Here is a 17,725-nt window from a genome sequence, read left to right on the forward strand (position 1 = left end):
GTCTGGCATACTGAAAGTAGGCAGTTCAGGGTATGGTTAACTAATACACACATAAGACATAACATGTGGGCTGAATCAGCATACAGACTTTACAGCTCTCTTCCTAATGTCTGAGCAGACAGACTGCAGAATTACTGTACAGCTTGGAGAAAATGCACTTTGCTACCCATGGAAGGCTAATGAAGAGACTTGATAAGAAGGAAAGCAGACTGGAAGGTCTTGCTGTATCATTACATGCTGTCACAAACCATGTTGTTTGCCTTCCGCAGCAAAGAGCAGCAAAGTCATTCTGCATGCTTCCTATAAAATAAAATATTGTATTTATAAGCAGTTAAATGATACAAAATAGTTGACATTGTACAGTGGACTTGAATGGGTGGCAGCTGTTTGATGCCAACTGAACACACCCATGTGTCAATTCCCCTTCATCTCCATGCTTCACCAAATGACAGGAGAGACAGGGGCAAACACTTTGCAATGGGTGACACATCAAAAGCTGACGAGATAACTGAGATGGCTTTCAAGGAGACAGCTCAGCTCCCAAAATCAATGAGTACTTGAAGTTTCTGAGTGATGAACAGAATAATTTAGCCAGAATCTTGGCTAGGAACACTACTATGTGGCACTCCATGATGACTGGATTGCTTTGGGCACCCAAACATGCATATTTTAAGCCAGTTTTGGTATCTCCAAATAGCACGTCAGATGCAAGTAGGCAAGAATTGGTCTGAAATAAGCTCTTACCACAGCTGAAAGTCTCCCTTCTACCCATTCATATCCTCTCAAGCATTCATTCTTACTCGCTTCCTTACCTGCCAATACTTTGAACCAATTCCACTTGATGATCAGTAGAAGATCAATACAGAAGGGAAAGAAAAGCAAAATTAACAAGTTATCAAAACAAATTTCTTAAGGAAAAGACCTCATTACAGGTAAGGCAATGAGTGGTGGGCTATGCAGATGTTGGGGAAGAGGAGCATAAAAGAAGTGGAAAGGGAAATGGCTTTTCATTGCCTTTTTTATACAGTGAGAAATGAGTTGGTCTCTGCTGTGCAGTCTCACTAAGCACTTTGCAATGCATTTCAGTGATTTTACCAGGTCTTATCATTGGGTGGCAGCTGTGAGCCAATGTTTTATCTGCAGGCAAGAGCTTACAAAAAAAAATGGATTATTCTCTAGCTTTCTTAAACTGTTTACCAAAATAGTTATTTAAGTGCTGTTTCAGACATCTGTAAACAGTTAATGTGCTTGAAATACAGATAACCATACTATAGCAATTTGAAATTGAAGAGACCAATTACGTCCAAGGTTCTTTATAGGACAAGGGGAAATGGTCTCAAACTAAAAGAGAGGAGATTTAGACTGGATATGAGGAAGAAGTTTTTTACAGTAATTGTAATGAAGCACGGGGACAGGCAGCCCAAAGAGTTGGAAGATGCCCCATTCTTGGAGACATCCGAGGTCAGGCTGGAGAGGCTGTGCACCTCGATCTATCTGTATGTGTCTGTATTCATTGCAGGGGAGTTGGAGCAGATGACCTTTTAAAGGTTCCTTCCAATTCATCTATGATTCTATAATTCTCCTACCTTCTAGTTTTTCCTGAAGTAAATGATATTTCCTAGTCTAGGTTTATGCATCCCTGTAATTGAGAAACAAGTGATTCTGAAGGATATCACTGTTAAGAAAGACTTTCTGTTCTCCAGCCAATATTTTATCATTCAACCCTCTGACTTCTACCTATCCTGTCCTATGCTGAATGATTCCAGTCTCCAATATCTCCACTGCAAGTGATTTAGAATGGCTCACTAAAGAAATAGTAACAACTGTAAGAAGTCAGTGCAAGGGCTCTTTTCAAAGTCTTCACCCTGCTATAAGTTCACCATACTGTGAAGCTTGCACTGAAATAAAACTTAAATTCAGAGCTACATCTCTCCTGACATAAACCCGATATTCCTAAAGGAATGGAGTACTTACTGCTAATCCTACCTGTAATAAGATAAAAGAGAAATCCGGAGCTTCCCAAAGTGGCTGGAGATCTCAACAAAGAGAATGCAAGTGAATTGACTTCAGTGGATTTCAGTCTTAGACACTGTGACTGAAATGCACTTGTGTCTTCTGTTGGAAGGTATTTAAAACACCATTACTCACTAGGAGAGAATAATATTTTGAGCATTAGGAATTACCTGTGTTGATGATACTCATAGAACAAAGGAACTATGGAGGAAGAAATGTATTTTTTTTTCTTTTATTTTCTGAGGGTTATCTTTGGATTTTGCTTGCCAGTGACTCCTCCCCCGAGGATCTGAAAGGTTGAGGAGGAAGTGTGAGGACTGTGAACCAAGGTTTCTTGGGCTAGAGCTGCTACAGCAGTGGCTCTGCATCACAGAATCACAGAATCACAGAATGGACAGGGTTGGAAGGGACCTCAAGGATCATCAAGCTCCAACCCCCCTGACACATGCAGGACCACCAACCTCCCCATTTAATACTAGACCAGGCTGCCCAGGGTCCCATCCAATCTGGCCTGGAACGCTTCCAGGGACAGGGCACCCACAACCTCTCTGGGCAGCCTGTTCCAGCACCTCACCACTCTCTCTGTAAAGAATGTCCCCCTGACATCCAACCTAAATCTCCCCTCCCTCAACTTCAAACCTTTTCCCCTTGTCCTGCAGCTGTCAACCCTTTCAAAGAGTTGATTCCCCTGCTGTCTGTAGGCTCCCTTTAGGTACTGAAAGGCTGCAATGAGGTCACCCCGCAGCCTTCATTTCTCCAGGCTGAACAAGCCCAGCTCCCTCAGCCTGTTGTCATAGGGGAGGTGCATCAGAGATGGAATCACTGCATTTGAGAACAACAAAGAGAGGTTTAGGAACAACATTTCCTTACACAGGAACAAGGGACTCTTTCAACTCCCGGCAAAATGTGGGAGTGGGTTACTTTACCAAGATGCTTTCAGGTTCTGTTGGTGACTTCAGTAAACAGACCTTCCACTGTTCATTTTGAGTTTCCATTTTACCCCTTTTAATAAGATTCCTTTTCTTTTAAACACTTGGATTCATTGCTTTTATGCAGGAAAACTGATTATCCAAGCTTATTATGTGCCCAAGCAAAATCATTTTCTTTTCCTATAACCTGAGATGCGTGAGCTGAAATTGATTACCTATTTTTAGAAAGAAGCCCTAGCTAAATCGGGCTTTTTCCCCTGCCAATCATATCTATCAGTGGCATGCGAAGCAAGCTTATATAAATGCAGGTATATGAGAATTATGGCCTTCTCCTTTTTACCAAATACATATACTGAAGAAAGGAGTAGGCTGAATGGACAGCAATTTCTCCTTGTTTCCTGCTGGGTCCACTTCCAGGCTGGAAGGACACCACTGGGCTGTACAAGTATGGAGCACTGGAAGCCAAGCAAGGGATTGCTGTCTAAGAAGCCATACTTGCATCAGCAGCGCTCATGCATGGAAGCCTGGCCAATAGGCAGCACTGTGCTGCGCTCTGATTCTATGGGCAGGCAAGTACAGCTGACAAAAGTGAGGTTTTAAGTGGCACTTCTGATGTCTGACGAGAGATCTGTAGAATCAGCGTAGAATAGGGAATCTTCACTGTCTCTGCCTTAGCTCCAGGGAACTCTGCTGAACTGTTCTTAATCATCCTGTTTAAGTGAAAAGCAAAGGGCATAGCTGCTATTGACAGCTGCCTAATTGACAGCTCTCTAAGGTGATTTCTGCATACAAACAAGAGCTCCTGTAAGGGGGTGCACAGTCTTCCAGGAAGCCAGAATGAATCTTTGGCCACATTTCTCGTATTTTCCTCAGAAGATGCAAGCCTCAGCCTTTTCTATGCAACAGCAAGGCGCCACGCATCTACTGCCAACTCCAACTCTATGCCAAGATGTGCAAGTACAAATTAGCTTTTTGAGAAAGGTTGTGCTTTTATTGTAAGCAAAATAGAGCCAGGGACCATTCTTTGGACCTCATGCTAAATGGGCATGTCACACTGTATAGCCTTGCTTGCCTGACAGGTCTCCCATGGTTTCTCTACAGTCTAAAACACAGACTAGAGTCATAGAATCATAGAAAGGCTTTACTGGAGAGGACCTCAAAGCCTACGCAGTCCCACCCCCTGCCCTGGGTAGGGCTGCCTACCCACCAGATCGAGAAGCCCAGGGCCCCGTCAAACCTGGCCTTGAACACCTCCAGGGACAGGGTGCCCACAGCTCTCTGGGCAGCCTTTGCCAGTGCCTCACCACCGTCTGAGTAAATAATTTCCTCCTAACATCTAACTTAAATCTCCCCTCTTTTAGTTTAAAGTCCTTCTTCTTTATCCAATCAAATCCACTTGTCCCATAAAGTGAAGTTTTTGTGCTTGCTTTCCTCAAAGTGATGCATGCAGCACAATGTGAGCACTGTCTTACAGCTGTACTCATAGTATGAGAGCGAGGCTGTGTGTTGCATGACCTGGGTGCAAAATTACTAGAATTCTGCTGAAGGACACTAGAGAAAGCCAAACCTGCTACAATGATGTCCATGTTGCCCACTGGGAACAGTGACTGTGCTATCTCTCAAATTGTACCAGGATGTCACCCTGGAGAGCATTAGTTGGCAGAGGCCAAACCATAGCCAGAGAGTGCTGACAACGAAAAGCAGTATGAGCAGTTACAAGGCAGTGCTTGATACTACATCTTGGCCCTGATTTATTTAGCAGTATAGACTCAGGCAATGTGACTGCTAGCATCAGCATTTATGCAGCTCTAGAGCTTTCAGTGATACTTTGCAGTTGCAGTTCAAAATAAAGGGCCTTGTCTCAGGAATCTTACATATACTGAGTGTGAAACTTGATAAAAAGAAAATTCTAGAATCATTTGAGTTGGAAGGGACTCTTGAAGGTCATCTGGCCCAACTCCTCTGCAATAAACAGGGACATCTACAGCTATATCAGGGTGTTCGGAAGGCACAGTAAGATTTCAAAGAAATAATTAACATAACCAATCTGTCTTTCACATGACTTACAAAAGTGTACACTGAAAAGAGCTGCTCTCTCTCTTAAGAAGCATATAACCACAAAACACAAGAGTCAATTTATTTATGCCAGCTTCCCCCTGACTGTTCTGCAGCCTCTAACAGAGCACTGTGGTCACCCCTCCACCTTTGAAGACCTGGCACAAACTTGAGGCTGTATGAACAATTTGGAACTATTACTAATCACTCACAGTGGTTGGATCTTCTGCAGTTCTGTGTACAGTTTCCACTATCAAAGTCAGTTTTTGCTTGAATGAGCTGAGAGTGTGTCATTTCTGAGTGAGAGAGAGGTAAAGGAATATGCATGTTTATCTGAGAGGGAGGTTATGCTCAGAGAGGCTAGGAGGAATTCAGCCAAGATTTCCATCCTGGTTGGTCAATGCATTTTATAGTTTTAGCAGTTTATCAACCTGTGCTTCATAAGTGATCTTTTCAAAGATATTTCTGTCCCAGCAACCTTGGTATTCTCATCTGAAGGGCCATGCTGCTTCCCTATCTAAACACAGCAGTAACATTGCTACAGGCCATCTTTTATAGATTGACACAGGCTTAAAAACTGTCAGTGTGAATAAATTCCTGGCACCTTCGTACCCCTTCAATTTGTTCTAACATTATCTACCAGCTTTTCCCTTTTTTGTCCTTGCTCCAACAGCAGGTCCTCTTCACATTTCAGCCCTCAATCTCCTGTCAAAACAAGATGAGATCTGTTTTTTTTCAATTCAAGCCACAAAGGAACAAAACACAAAGCAACAACACTTTCATGGCTACAAAATACATTCTTTTCCTCCAGAAAACTTTTCCTTCACATCTAAATTCTCACAACCACGTGATGAAGAACAGAGAGCACTTATGCATGGAAAGCTGGGTTTGAAATAGGAAGCAAAGCTCCTCTTTAGAGCAAGGGATGAATTGGGACAGAAGGATCTTCAAGGTAAGGGGTCAGGCTGATTGCGAAGATAGGGGTGGAAAGCTAAAGGTATTGGGACTGGAGAAGTAACTGAGAAGTTAATCTTTGTCAAGACCCTTCTTCCCTAGAGTTATGCATCACTGATTTAGACTGCAGGGAGCCAGAGATCAGGTGGAAGTCAATTAGCGTAAGTAGAAGATAATACACAGAGGCAAAAATAGCACGATCTCTGTCTGTGGAATGGAGATTAGCAACATTGCCTTAAGGAGATAGAGACGTCACAGATGTGAGATCAAAATACAAATCCAGCAGTTCAGGGGAGACATGCAGATAGATAAGGCTGCAGAATTCTGCTAGTGAGAAACAGACACGCAAAAGTCAACTCCAGAGGAACTCAGCCACTATTTTCATAAAATTTGAAGTATGCATCACACCATGCCTGTTTTGGTGATATCCACCTACTGGGATATCATTTATTTGGATCACAAGATTTGCATGGCCTTACAGATGAGATCGGGAAATGGCTGAGAGAGAGATATGGAGAATAGAAAGCCAAAGATTAGACTGTACAAAGTACACACTACTTTTTGCTCTCTCCTTTCCTACATGGAAGAAAGTGTTCTTGTTGGCTCCATTCCCAGGGATGTGTTTGGTCATACTGTGCTGTCATGATCTTTTCAAAAAGAAGAAATAGGCATAATGCCATCAATAGAAGGAACAACAGCATGGGTGTCCAACCTTCTGACTTGCCTGGGCCACATTGAATAAAGATAAATCCACTTGAACCACAGCTATGAAGGTTGCTCCAAAAGTAATGCCTCCTAATATTTTCCATGGAAACTACAACATATACAAAGAGTGTGATAACACTAATAAAGCAAATTCTCAACCATAAAACACTTTCTTGTAACGTAGTCACCACCATTAGCTACGTATTTTCACCAGCAATGAACAAGAGCCTGCATGCTGTGCTTGTAACTATTCATATCTGCAGAGGTGACCCACCATTACTGCCACCACTGCTGAAACACAGCACCCACCACCTTACTGTGCTCGCATCATAGAATGGCCTGTGTTGGAAGGGACCTCAAGGATCATGAATCTCCAACCCCCCTGCCATAGAGAAGGCCGCTAACCCCCATATCAAATACTAGACCAGGCTACTCAGGGTCCCATCCAACCGGGCCTTGAACACCATTAAGGACAGGACATCCACAGCCTCTCTGGGCAGTCTGTTCCAGCACCTCACTGTTTGCTCTCCATAAACATTCAGCAAGCATCAATGAGTGCCATTTTTTCCACGTGGAGGAATTCAGTGACACGCCTTTGCTCCATACACACTTCTATGTCAGACGCCCATTTTGTCAGACTGCCACTCTGCTGCCATCTGTCACACAGCAACAAAATGTGATAGAATATTGGTGGCATACAATTATTTGCCATAATTTGAGCCAGCACTACTCTGCACCCTCCCCATGCACTGTTTTCAGTCCAAACAGCATTAAGTGTTCCATTAGTGCTGAGTGATGGTACCATGCCCAGGGTCAGGCACCAGGCCCAGCTGTGCTGGGCCGCATGCAGGCTGCAGGTTTGACATGCCTGAACAACAACATATTCTCACAAGGAGATAAAAGCTGCTATGAGGAAAGAATTAGAGTGCCTTTTTACATACGAAACATTAAAAGGATTACTCTGTGTGAGTGAAACACATGAGAAGCAAGACTGACGAGTGCAAGTTTATGCATGTAAATTCTACTAACGCTCAGGGTGTTTTCCCAGTTCTTGGAAAATTTTCTACAGCATGTTCATCTCCAGGGGCACTAACACGAACCTACTATTTTCACCTAGTTCTGCAACTCTCCCTGGCTCCAGACTGTGAAGAACATCACCAGAACCTACAGATGCATGCAGGCAGACATGATCCACCAGGCGTGCCTCACTCAGCACTGCAGCCCTATCTCATCCAGTGCTCAAGGGACCACTGCACAAACCTCCAGGAGCTCCACTGGGTTCTCAAAAAACTGCACAGTGACACACTCTCCCCCAAAACGTAGAACTGCTCAAATTCTGAATGTGACTCTGTACTCCATTGAGTTTTTATTTTATTGTCCATTGACTTCATCAGCTGTCATGTCAGATTGTGACTAAGTCCAATAGCTCTTTCTCAAAGCTAAAAACAAGACAACTTCTTTCCATTCTCATTTCACATGTTTTCTTAACACTCTTCAATCTATCTAATGTTCAGCCCTCCATCTCCTGCTTCTGCTATCTATTTTTCTCCTTCTTCTATTATTTCCTCTTTCTCTGTCCCTTCCTCTCCCTTATACTCTCCAGTTCACAGGCTCTGCGTTTTCTTGAAAGGAAGCAGAAGTAGTGAAAAGATAGTGACAGACACAACCCAGTATCTCTGAGAGGAAACCCAGTGAGACAAACATGTACAACTTGTGACTTTCTCACGGCTTGTTTTCAAGAAATTGTTTCCAAGTAGCTATGCTCTTACCAGCATAAGGGCAGAGAAGAAGCCTTTTATGCCATACTAACTAGCTGTTAACAATGTCATATCTCATGTAGCACACCCTTCTGCACTCAAGCAAAATAATTAATGTGTCCTCGATCATCATGCTGTGCATACTATTTTTCCTTATCCTGTAGTGATTCAACTTTCTCCCGAGCCAGAACATAACAGTTGCATCTGCACGTTGGATTTGCACGCTGGATTTGCATGCCATTTGCACACTGCATGCTGCACTAGCTGAAGCCCAGGCCACTGTCCTATTGCCCATCTCCATCTCCCAGGTTCAGCAGCCAAGCCCTTTCAGACTCTTCACAGAACACTAGCCAGGCATTTACTTTGCATGGCTATAGTTAGAGTTCAGCCACATTCAAGAATGCATGTGCCTCTGAGCACTCTGCATGTTGCAAGACAGTTGTGGTCATCTGACAGGAGAAAATAAAGACAAATTGGGCATGAAACTAGTAGTAGGAAACAAGTAGCAGTAAAAGGAACCCAAACTCTGCTCCTGTGCTGGATAAAGCAGAGAGAGAGGAGAGAGGAACAGGGCTATGGCCTTTGCTGGGAACACCCTCTCTGTAGTACAACTCATACTGTCGAGATTTCACAAATAAATTGTGGCCCTTTGCATAGAAACTCAGAGGCAAGGAGTCTCCAATGGCAGCTGCAGCTCTGAGTAGGCCTGACTGTAGTTATGTTACAATTTATCAGAATTTAATTGCAAGTCTTAGGAAGCCTCAACTTTTTGATTATTGGTCTACATCAAGGTGTTTATGCAAAAAAAAAAAGAATCTGATCTACAAGCTCTGAAGAAAAGCTAGAATTGTTTCATTACAGTAAAATTTGTTTTCTAAATGTATTGAAGCATTCTAATTCAAAAGATGAGTATGAAGTCTTATGCTTGATGTTTTTAAACCTCATTGGTCTTTGTGCCTTTGATTAAAATGAGAAAAACATCCTTTCTTTTCCATTCCCTGACACTCAGTGTGATCTAAGCTCTGAGGTTGTACCTCTGTTTCTTTTCCTGAACTGCAGAGTTGCAGTGCTCCATGGAACTCCAGCAGGCAAGAAGCTGGGCAGACAAGCATGGGTATAAGCATACCTATTATTTCATTACCTTTTGTTTAATACAATCTTGGGACCTATAACACTTGGAGTAATTAATGAGTAATTTCTTCACTTCATACAGGTGCTGTAGCCTCTGCTCTGCCAGTTGTGTTATCAATTGGTTCTCAGCTCCCTGTTTCTTATGGTGCAGCCATAACCTAAAGAAAAGGAGACTATCATGAGAAAATAGGACAAGTCAATAAACATAACAAAGAGACACTTATTATTGGGGAAAATTGACAGGCTGGAAAAGTATTTTTCTTATATAGACCAAAAAGATATTTAATAGGCAAAGTCACCACTCATACAGGCAATAGTCAGGCCTAGTTAGATGTGAAACTTCATGGCTACTCAGTTTAAATAAAAATACTAGCAGACTGAATGTTGTCTGGCCCATAATGTTTGAGGTCATACCTAAATACAGTTCACAGCCTTGCCATTAATGTACATCTGGAGCCCTTGGTATAGCCCTGGTAACTATACATGTGTGCATGTTCTCTTTCTGTCACTAAGATGAAAGTAGGATGGAGAAATGCCCTGATAAAAGAAGAACAACAATAGAAAAGAAAGAAGGAAATAAATAAAGTAGCCTGAAATTCACTTTTAATTGTTCCATTTCCCTAAATCGTGCGTAGAGCCAGAAGAATGATTAACTCTGTCATCTTCACGTCTTTATACACAAGCATGATTTGTCAGGCAACAACTCCCTGCATCATTGACTGTTTTTCCTTTATGCTCTACAGCTACTGTACATCCTTCTTTGCCATCTGCTATAGCTGGAAGCAAAACTCATGAAGTTTGGTAGGTAAGCCTTGGGCCTTCTCTTGGCCCCAGGCTACCTTTTCATCAACACTGTTCAACATATTTTGATATGGAGGTGCTTATTAAGAAGAAAAATTTCTACTGCTTCACTAGAGGACAACATCAAAACTTGCTTTTTGGAACTAATGACAAGGTTTTTGACCACTTTCTTTCACCTTGAGAGTAAGGAATAAACCCTATTTTATGAGAAGGAATTAATTATCCACGCTGATTCACCCTCCCAATCCACACAAAGTACACCCTCTGTTCCACTGAATAATGAACCTGTTCAAAAGGAAGCACTTCCTTATCTTTCTTACCACTCCTCCTTACAATAATATAGTTCTGGCAAGCTGAGAGATATCGTCCCTGTTCTTCCCATTACAAAAAGCCCTGATTCATAGGGCTTTTAAGCCCTTGTTTGTTTGAAGGGAGAATGTTCATTGCCAGTTCCTTCCTCCCACTTGCCTTAAAGGAATGCTGAGTGATCTTCAAGACAGGTGCTTCAGAGAGGAAGTGGATATCTGACTTTCTTATTTATCACTCACAGGGAGTTGGTGCAAATAAAACTGCTGGTGGGACACCTACAGTCTTACCCTTTCACATAAGCCTGTATTTTCTTTCCTCTTTGGTTATACTGTTACTGTCTTTAGCAAAGAGACAGATGTGTGACTCACTATCTTTAACCTTCCAGCTTACAGCATAAGTTCAACAGCTGAGTGCCTGATCAGATGTCATACAATTTTGAAGAAGAGGGAAGGAAGTCCTTTTCAGTGTTCTGCTTAAACACTTCTCAAGAAAAGAGACTAATCTTTCAGCAAAAGATGTGTAATTTGTTCTCTCTTCTGCTGAGTTGTACTCAAAATCTCCCCTTTAACTCACCATCCTCCTTGTATGCAATGTTTTCTGAAAGGAAAATTCAAATAGTCATTAAATAAAACATTAGTTTGCGTTGTGAATGTCTTCTTAGAGATGCAACCTGACTCCCATAACGCTGTCTCTGTACAAATAGTAGCATCAGAAGTGCTAATTCTGTTTATAAGAAAACCACAGTTAAGGGATTAAAATTCAAGTCAGACTTTAATTTGAATAATATCACATTACATCAGTAGAAGTGAAGAAAATGCACTGAGATGGAGACAATGTAATTTTACATGTATTTAGGTCTTTTTAATCTTAGGAGGAATAGTGGTGGGAAGTGGGGGCAACTAGCAGAGTGGGAGGATGTGAAGTTTCTTACAGCTTTCTCTTACCTAGACTGTGCAGTCTCTGGAAGGGGAGAGTTGGGGACTTCATCCATTGAAAGTACCTTACCTTCGTCCATTGAAAGTAACAGAGTTCAGGCAAATTCAGGCAAATCAGAATTGTCCACAATTTTTTTTTATGAATCAGTGGCTGGGGAAGTATATATTTTTTAAAAAAGATAACTAGAAGAAAATCAGCGTAAGCCAAAGAAAGGAAGAAGAATCTGGTTGGCAGTAATTTTCAGGACATGCTGCAAAAGCTGATACTGCACGCTACGTGCACACAAACTTGAGACTGGAGACTTGTCTTTGCAGTTGCTGAAGGTCACATCTGCACTGTCTTTCTCTTCACACTCCTTTCACAGATGAGAAAAAGATGTAAGTTTATCCTTTTTTTACTCTTAATGGACAGAAATCATTCTACTTATTTGCAGAGCCTTTAAAGGAGAAAAGACTGCTAGTGAATAACCATGGACTATGTTTCTTTATACTTCAATCATTCATAATTGCTTTTTCTCCTTTTCATGTTTGCTAAGCACTTTCACAACGTGTGTGTCTCCAAGCAATATTCCATTACAGAACCACAGAATCACAGAATCGTAGCCTCTCACTTAATTTAAGTCAAATGAGATCTTAGTATCCTAAGCATGAAGGGTCTCCTTTCAGATGCAGCGCTTCTGCAATAGAACAATGGTTGGTAAAGTTGAGCATGAAGTTCCTGTGGTTGGAACTAACACATCTCTTCAGTAAGGCTGCTAGAGTGACTTGAACTTGCATGGAATGTGCATAGATCAGTGATAGCATATTAATTTTCTACCTACAGTGAAATCCACTAACAATCTTGAATAACAGGTTAGGATAGATGTTGAAGACAAATCTTCTAAAAAGACCAGGTAGGAGGGATGAGTCTTAAATCCCAAATTTCCTCTGCTCTGCAAACAGAGCCACAGTAAAAGCAATCTTCATGGATGTATAAAACAGTGAGCAGACAGCCACAAATTCAATGGCAACATATACAAGACTACTACTAAGTTCCACTTGGGATGGGATCCTTGACCAGAAAGGCTTAAATTCATTCTTTTAGAAAACCCAAAGTCATAAACTGATATGACACCAAAAATCCATTTACTAGTCAGACAGTATTTTTTAACCCAAAAATGAATTATACTTCAGTTGAAAGGATAGACAAGTCAAGGACTTTCACCTCCAAGACAGAACATGAGGATGAAGCCAGATGATCCTTTAGGCACAGTGTGAGTCTTGTCATATCTGTGTAGGTCATTCATAGCCTTCCTTGCACTCAATGGAAGCTCTGTCCAGCATGCTATATCACAGACAGGGCAGCAGCTAGATACCCCTGGAGAGCAGAATGGATCTAATCTGAGGATCTGATCTACACCTGCAGGACAAGATCACTTTCAAGAAGGACATCCTGACAGCTATGAGTGCTCACTGAGAGTTACCCAACAGGTATCACGTGGTTCAAAAGTAGCTGAGTATCCTAAGTAAGATGGCCTCCCTTTAGGAGAAAAAGAAAAAGATGTCCCTCATTTCCAACAAAATTAAGCAGGATCGGAAAAAGTTACAAACACGAACAAACATTTTACTATAAAAAGCACATACAGTTGAAAACATGGCACATAGCATGAGGAATTCAGACATCCTCATACTCAGTGAAGAGAAACACTCAGTGGTAATTAACCATATGAACAAGAATAACAGAGGATCAGCTGGAGAGGTCCTGAAAGAAAGCTTAAACCAAGAAACTAAAAAAGCAGTCCTACATAGAAGCATTTTTCAAAATGGTCCTTGTCAAGTACACTGTGTCAGACAGCAGAGGTTCAGTGCATGATTGATTAAACTTGCACAGAAAAGGAGATTATATTTACTAGTATCGGGCAAATTTTTTGAGGTAGATAGAGTTTATATAAGATGGTTCTACCTAATCAAAATAGAATCGGTGCAGGTGACATTTAAGATTAAAAGTGCTACGAGATAATTTTAAACTGAAAACCAAGGAAAACATGCCAAGTGTGGAAAGTAAATTGTTCAGAGTGATATATCTGTGTAGTCTGAAATCATAGAAAACCTATGACTTAAAAAAAGAAAAAATCAATAAAATAGAAGGTACTGAAAAACAAGCAAAACAAAACAAAGAAAAGCAACTAATACTCCAAGTAATGAGCGCACATCGAAATAGGCAACCAGATCAAGTCAAATGTCCAAATATTTCCATTAAAATACCTCAATTTTAAAGTAGATTAAATGGCAGAAGCACTGGGGAATGCCCATATTTGTTTTAAAACGAAAGTTTAATGATAGGAAGATGTTCACTGGAACATTAATAAAGGAAAACAGATTTCATACAAGACAAGTTGTTTCTTTTTACACATTAATGCTAAAGAACATATGGTGACAAACAGGATGTGTTGTAATACAGAATTTCAATGGCTGTGCAATTTCATTCCATGATAAAAAGAGCCGTATGTCGTTGGTGCTGTGCTATCAATCATCTGACCAAATTGAGGTGAGTGAAGTGCTAGAGACAATCAGAGAGCTTGAAGGGCAGACAATCAATAACAATGGAACAGTACAATCATGCTAGACAAGGTAAATATAATAGTGCACTGTGACACAGATTTTGTCTGCACTGGAGGACTACACCAGGATAAGACAAAGGCTTGAGCTCTGGACTGTGATCACAAGCTTCTCTCAGTTGTTAGCAAACAGTTTAATATGTCTGCTATCCATATTAATGAGCAAGTCAAGGACAATTTCCAATACACAGTGTGGAAAAGGTCCCCTCCTACTACTGGGGAAAAGAGTTTGGGTATGCGGAGGTTCCATGATTGTTCCATGTCTTCTATCCTTATGACATCTATTTCCCAGTATTGATGTAGGTACGGATTAGTCACTGCAAATAATTGCTTCTTGGAGTTATTTTATGAAAGTACATGCAAGAAAAAAAAATCATAAACTATAATTTAATCCTAAATAATAAACAAGACCCAGTACAAGTTGAAACAGCAACAACAAAATAAAGAGACAACAATAAGCCCAAAAAGCCATTTAAAGTGCCAAATGTCTGCAGCAACAAAAGAGCTGTTTAAAAGAATCATTTAAAAATTCAGAAGAGAACTTAAGCCTTCTGCAAATCCATCCATGCTATAAAGGTAGGATTTCTGTAGCCTCAATTTTTGGAAAGGGTAAATGAGGCAAGACAGGTAGAGAAAAACGATAACTTATGATTTTTTTTCCAAATAAATCCTTTGGTTTAATAAAATACAAGTATCTTTCCTACAAGACTTGCATAACCTATATTTGTACTCACTTGCTTTCTTATAATAAAATCTATAAACAAACTCAAAATGCAATTGCTGACCAAGTAATTACAGCAAATAATCAAAGGCTTTGGTTAGTTTCAGTACCAGAGAAAAGGAAGTACCAAATGAGATTTTTTTGAGAAGGACTCAAAGAAGAATCCAGGGAAATACTGGTTTTTGCGTAGCTGATATAGACCATAATGAAAACCAGAAGTAATAGATAGAGAGAATTAATGCTTCACAAAACTACTAGAGCTCTTGAAAGAACTCCAGGAGCTAACAGAGACTGGGTCATCTTGATGCTGTATTCTATTTAGATTTCTGAAAAGCTTTATGAATTCCCTAGAAAAATAAAAAAGGAATATTCCTTTATGTAGATTAAAGGCAGCAAAAGACAGAAAACAAGTGGTTATTTTTCACACTGAAAAAAGCTTTAAGTGAATTCCCCCATGAATTTATGTTGTTCAGCATAATAAGTGATCTGGAAAAGAGGGTAACTGAGAGGTCCGAAGTTTTAACTGGAGTACTCAAATCTAATAATGATGGAAAACGTTACTAGGTATAAGAGGGACATTAAATTCGATGTTAGTAAGTGCAGTGTAATTCACTTTACAGAAAAATAATTCTAACTACAGAACAGTATCAAAGAAGGTGTAAGAGTAGACAAACAATAATGGCACTGAGAGAGTCCAATCATCATTGACTAGCTCACTAACTTATTTCTTGAATCCTGTATTCAGTTTTTGTCCTCTCATGCCTAAATTAATACTGTAGAATACACTGAAGAAATAGAAAAGGTGCACAAGCCCAAATAATGATATCAGAAATACTGAATTAATATGAAGAGAGGGTAATCCCACCAGAATTCCTCATCTTGGGAAAAAAACAATACAAAACAAAACCCAGAGGTGGTATGACAGAGGATTAAAGTAGCACAAACAGGAGTGAAATTGTAAATAAGAAATGATTATTCGTTATTTCTTACAAAGGAAGAAGTCTTCTCAGAAAGGCTCTAGGCCAGATGCCAGGTAAAAATATCAGGTAAGGATTTAATTATTTAGTGTGCACTCTTCTGTGCTTACTACACACTTGCTTTAAGCATCCACTGTAAGCTATGAGCAGAAACAGAATATCACACAGGATATACTTTAGCCCCACCATGTTTATCTACGTTTCTATATCACAGACATCTACATTTCTATATCACAGACTTTGCTCAATGTAAAAGAGAAGAAAACGATGTCTTCAGATGCTGAAACAGCTTCATACAAACCGTAAGAACACACGGAAGTACTTCTTTACAGTAAGTGTGTCAGAGCACTGGAACGGGTTGCCCAGAGAGGTTGTGGAGTCTCCTCCTATGGAGATACTCAACACTCATCTGGATGCCTACCTGTGCAATCTACTGTAAGGTACTTACTTTAGCAGGGAGTTGGACTGAATGATCTCTTTAGATCCCTTGCACCCCCTGCAATTCTGTGGTCATGAATCCATCATGAGTCTCCAGTAATGAAAATAAACTCAAGATATCCATAGCTATCCTACAGACTTCTGAATGCAAAAGACAGATAACTAGTTAAAAAGTATACTACATGACTGCAGTAGATGCAGAAATACTCCACTCAAAAAGTATACATTGTGAACAAGGTTCTAGAAGACTTTGAAACAGTGATAGTGTAATGTGATGGAAAGCACAGCAAAGACAGTACAGAAGCAAGGTCCCAGGCTGCAACAAGTAGGATTTGCACAAATGCAACAGCCATGGGCACAGATATAAGGGAAAGAAGCTTACTTTTACTTACTTTTAGAAGGCCTCGGGTAAGCAGGGATGTCCAGCAAGATACCCTTGTCTCTCCATTGCCAACCTTAAATGAGGGAAAGGATGGATGCTGGCTCTACCCCTTCTGGTCACTCAGGTGTATTGCATGCAGCTGAGCTCCACTGGGCTGGCCTTGCATTCCTACCACTGTGATACTGTACTCTGTGACAGAGACTTTGTCTGCACTGGAGGACTACACCAGGATAAGACAAAGGCTTGAGCTCTGGACTGTGATCCACAGTGGTGGATTGAACCCATCACTGGTTCAATCACTGGTTCAGGCTGCGACTTAGCATTTCTGCTACAGTTAGGAAAAAGTCAGCCAATTGTTTCAGATAGTTTTACATCTGTTGTTTTAGAGAAAGAATTTAGCCTTCAACAGTGAGAACCATACACTCCTCTATCAATGAACTGAAAAGGACATAATGAATCCGCAAAGCTTTGGACCAAAATCTGGCTTATGTTGAGCAAGTTTGTAGGGTCAGAGCCCACCTGCTTAACACCATGGGGAAATATCCATGGAGTAATACAAGGAGTTATTATGGTTGAGGCTGAAGAGTACTGGGAGCCACAAGGAAAGTGTTACAAGTGGCCAAAACAGGCGTTGAAATCATTGTGCAAGCTCTTCTCCATTTACATAAGATGATTCTGAGGGTTTCTTTTCATGGAAATTTCAGCTCTGCAGTAAGAACAGAGGGAGCACGTAGGGAGTGAGAGGAGTCAGAGATTAATCATTGGAGATGTATAGGAATAAGACTGTGTACAAATGTGTTTGACAGTGTATAAACAAGTGTATAGCAGTTGGCAGGATGGGTTGGGCTTGTTTTGCATTACACTGTAGAGATACAATTTTCTCAGAAATTATCCAGCTGCTGTTCTTTGCAGGCTTTCCATTGCTGTTTCTTTTTCTATTAAACCATTCATCCTCAATTTCCTTCTTTATGTAAAAGACAACCCCTAGACTCGCAGAAACACAGCAACTGACTTGTTCCAC

The sequence above is a fragment of the Meleagris gallopavo genome, chromosome 1, assembly GCF_905368555.1.
Source record: "Meleagris gallopavo chromosome 1, MGAL_WU_HG_1.1, whole genome shotgun sequence".
In the NCBI taxonomy this organism is placed as follows: Eukaryota; Metazoa; Chordata; class Aves; order Galliformes; family Phasianidae; genus Meleagris; species Meleagris gallopavo.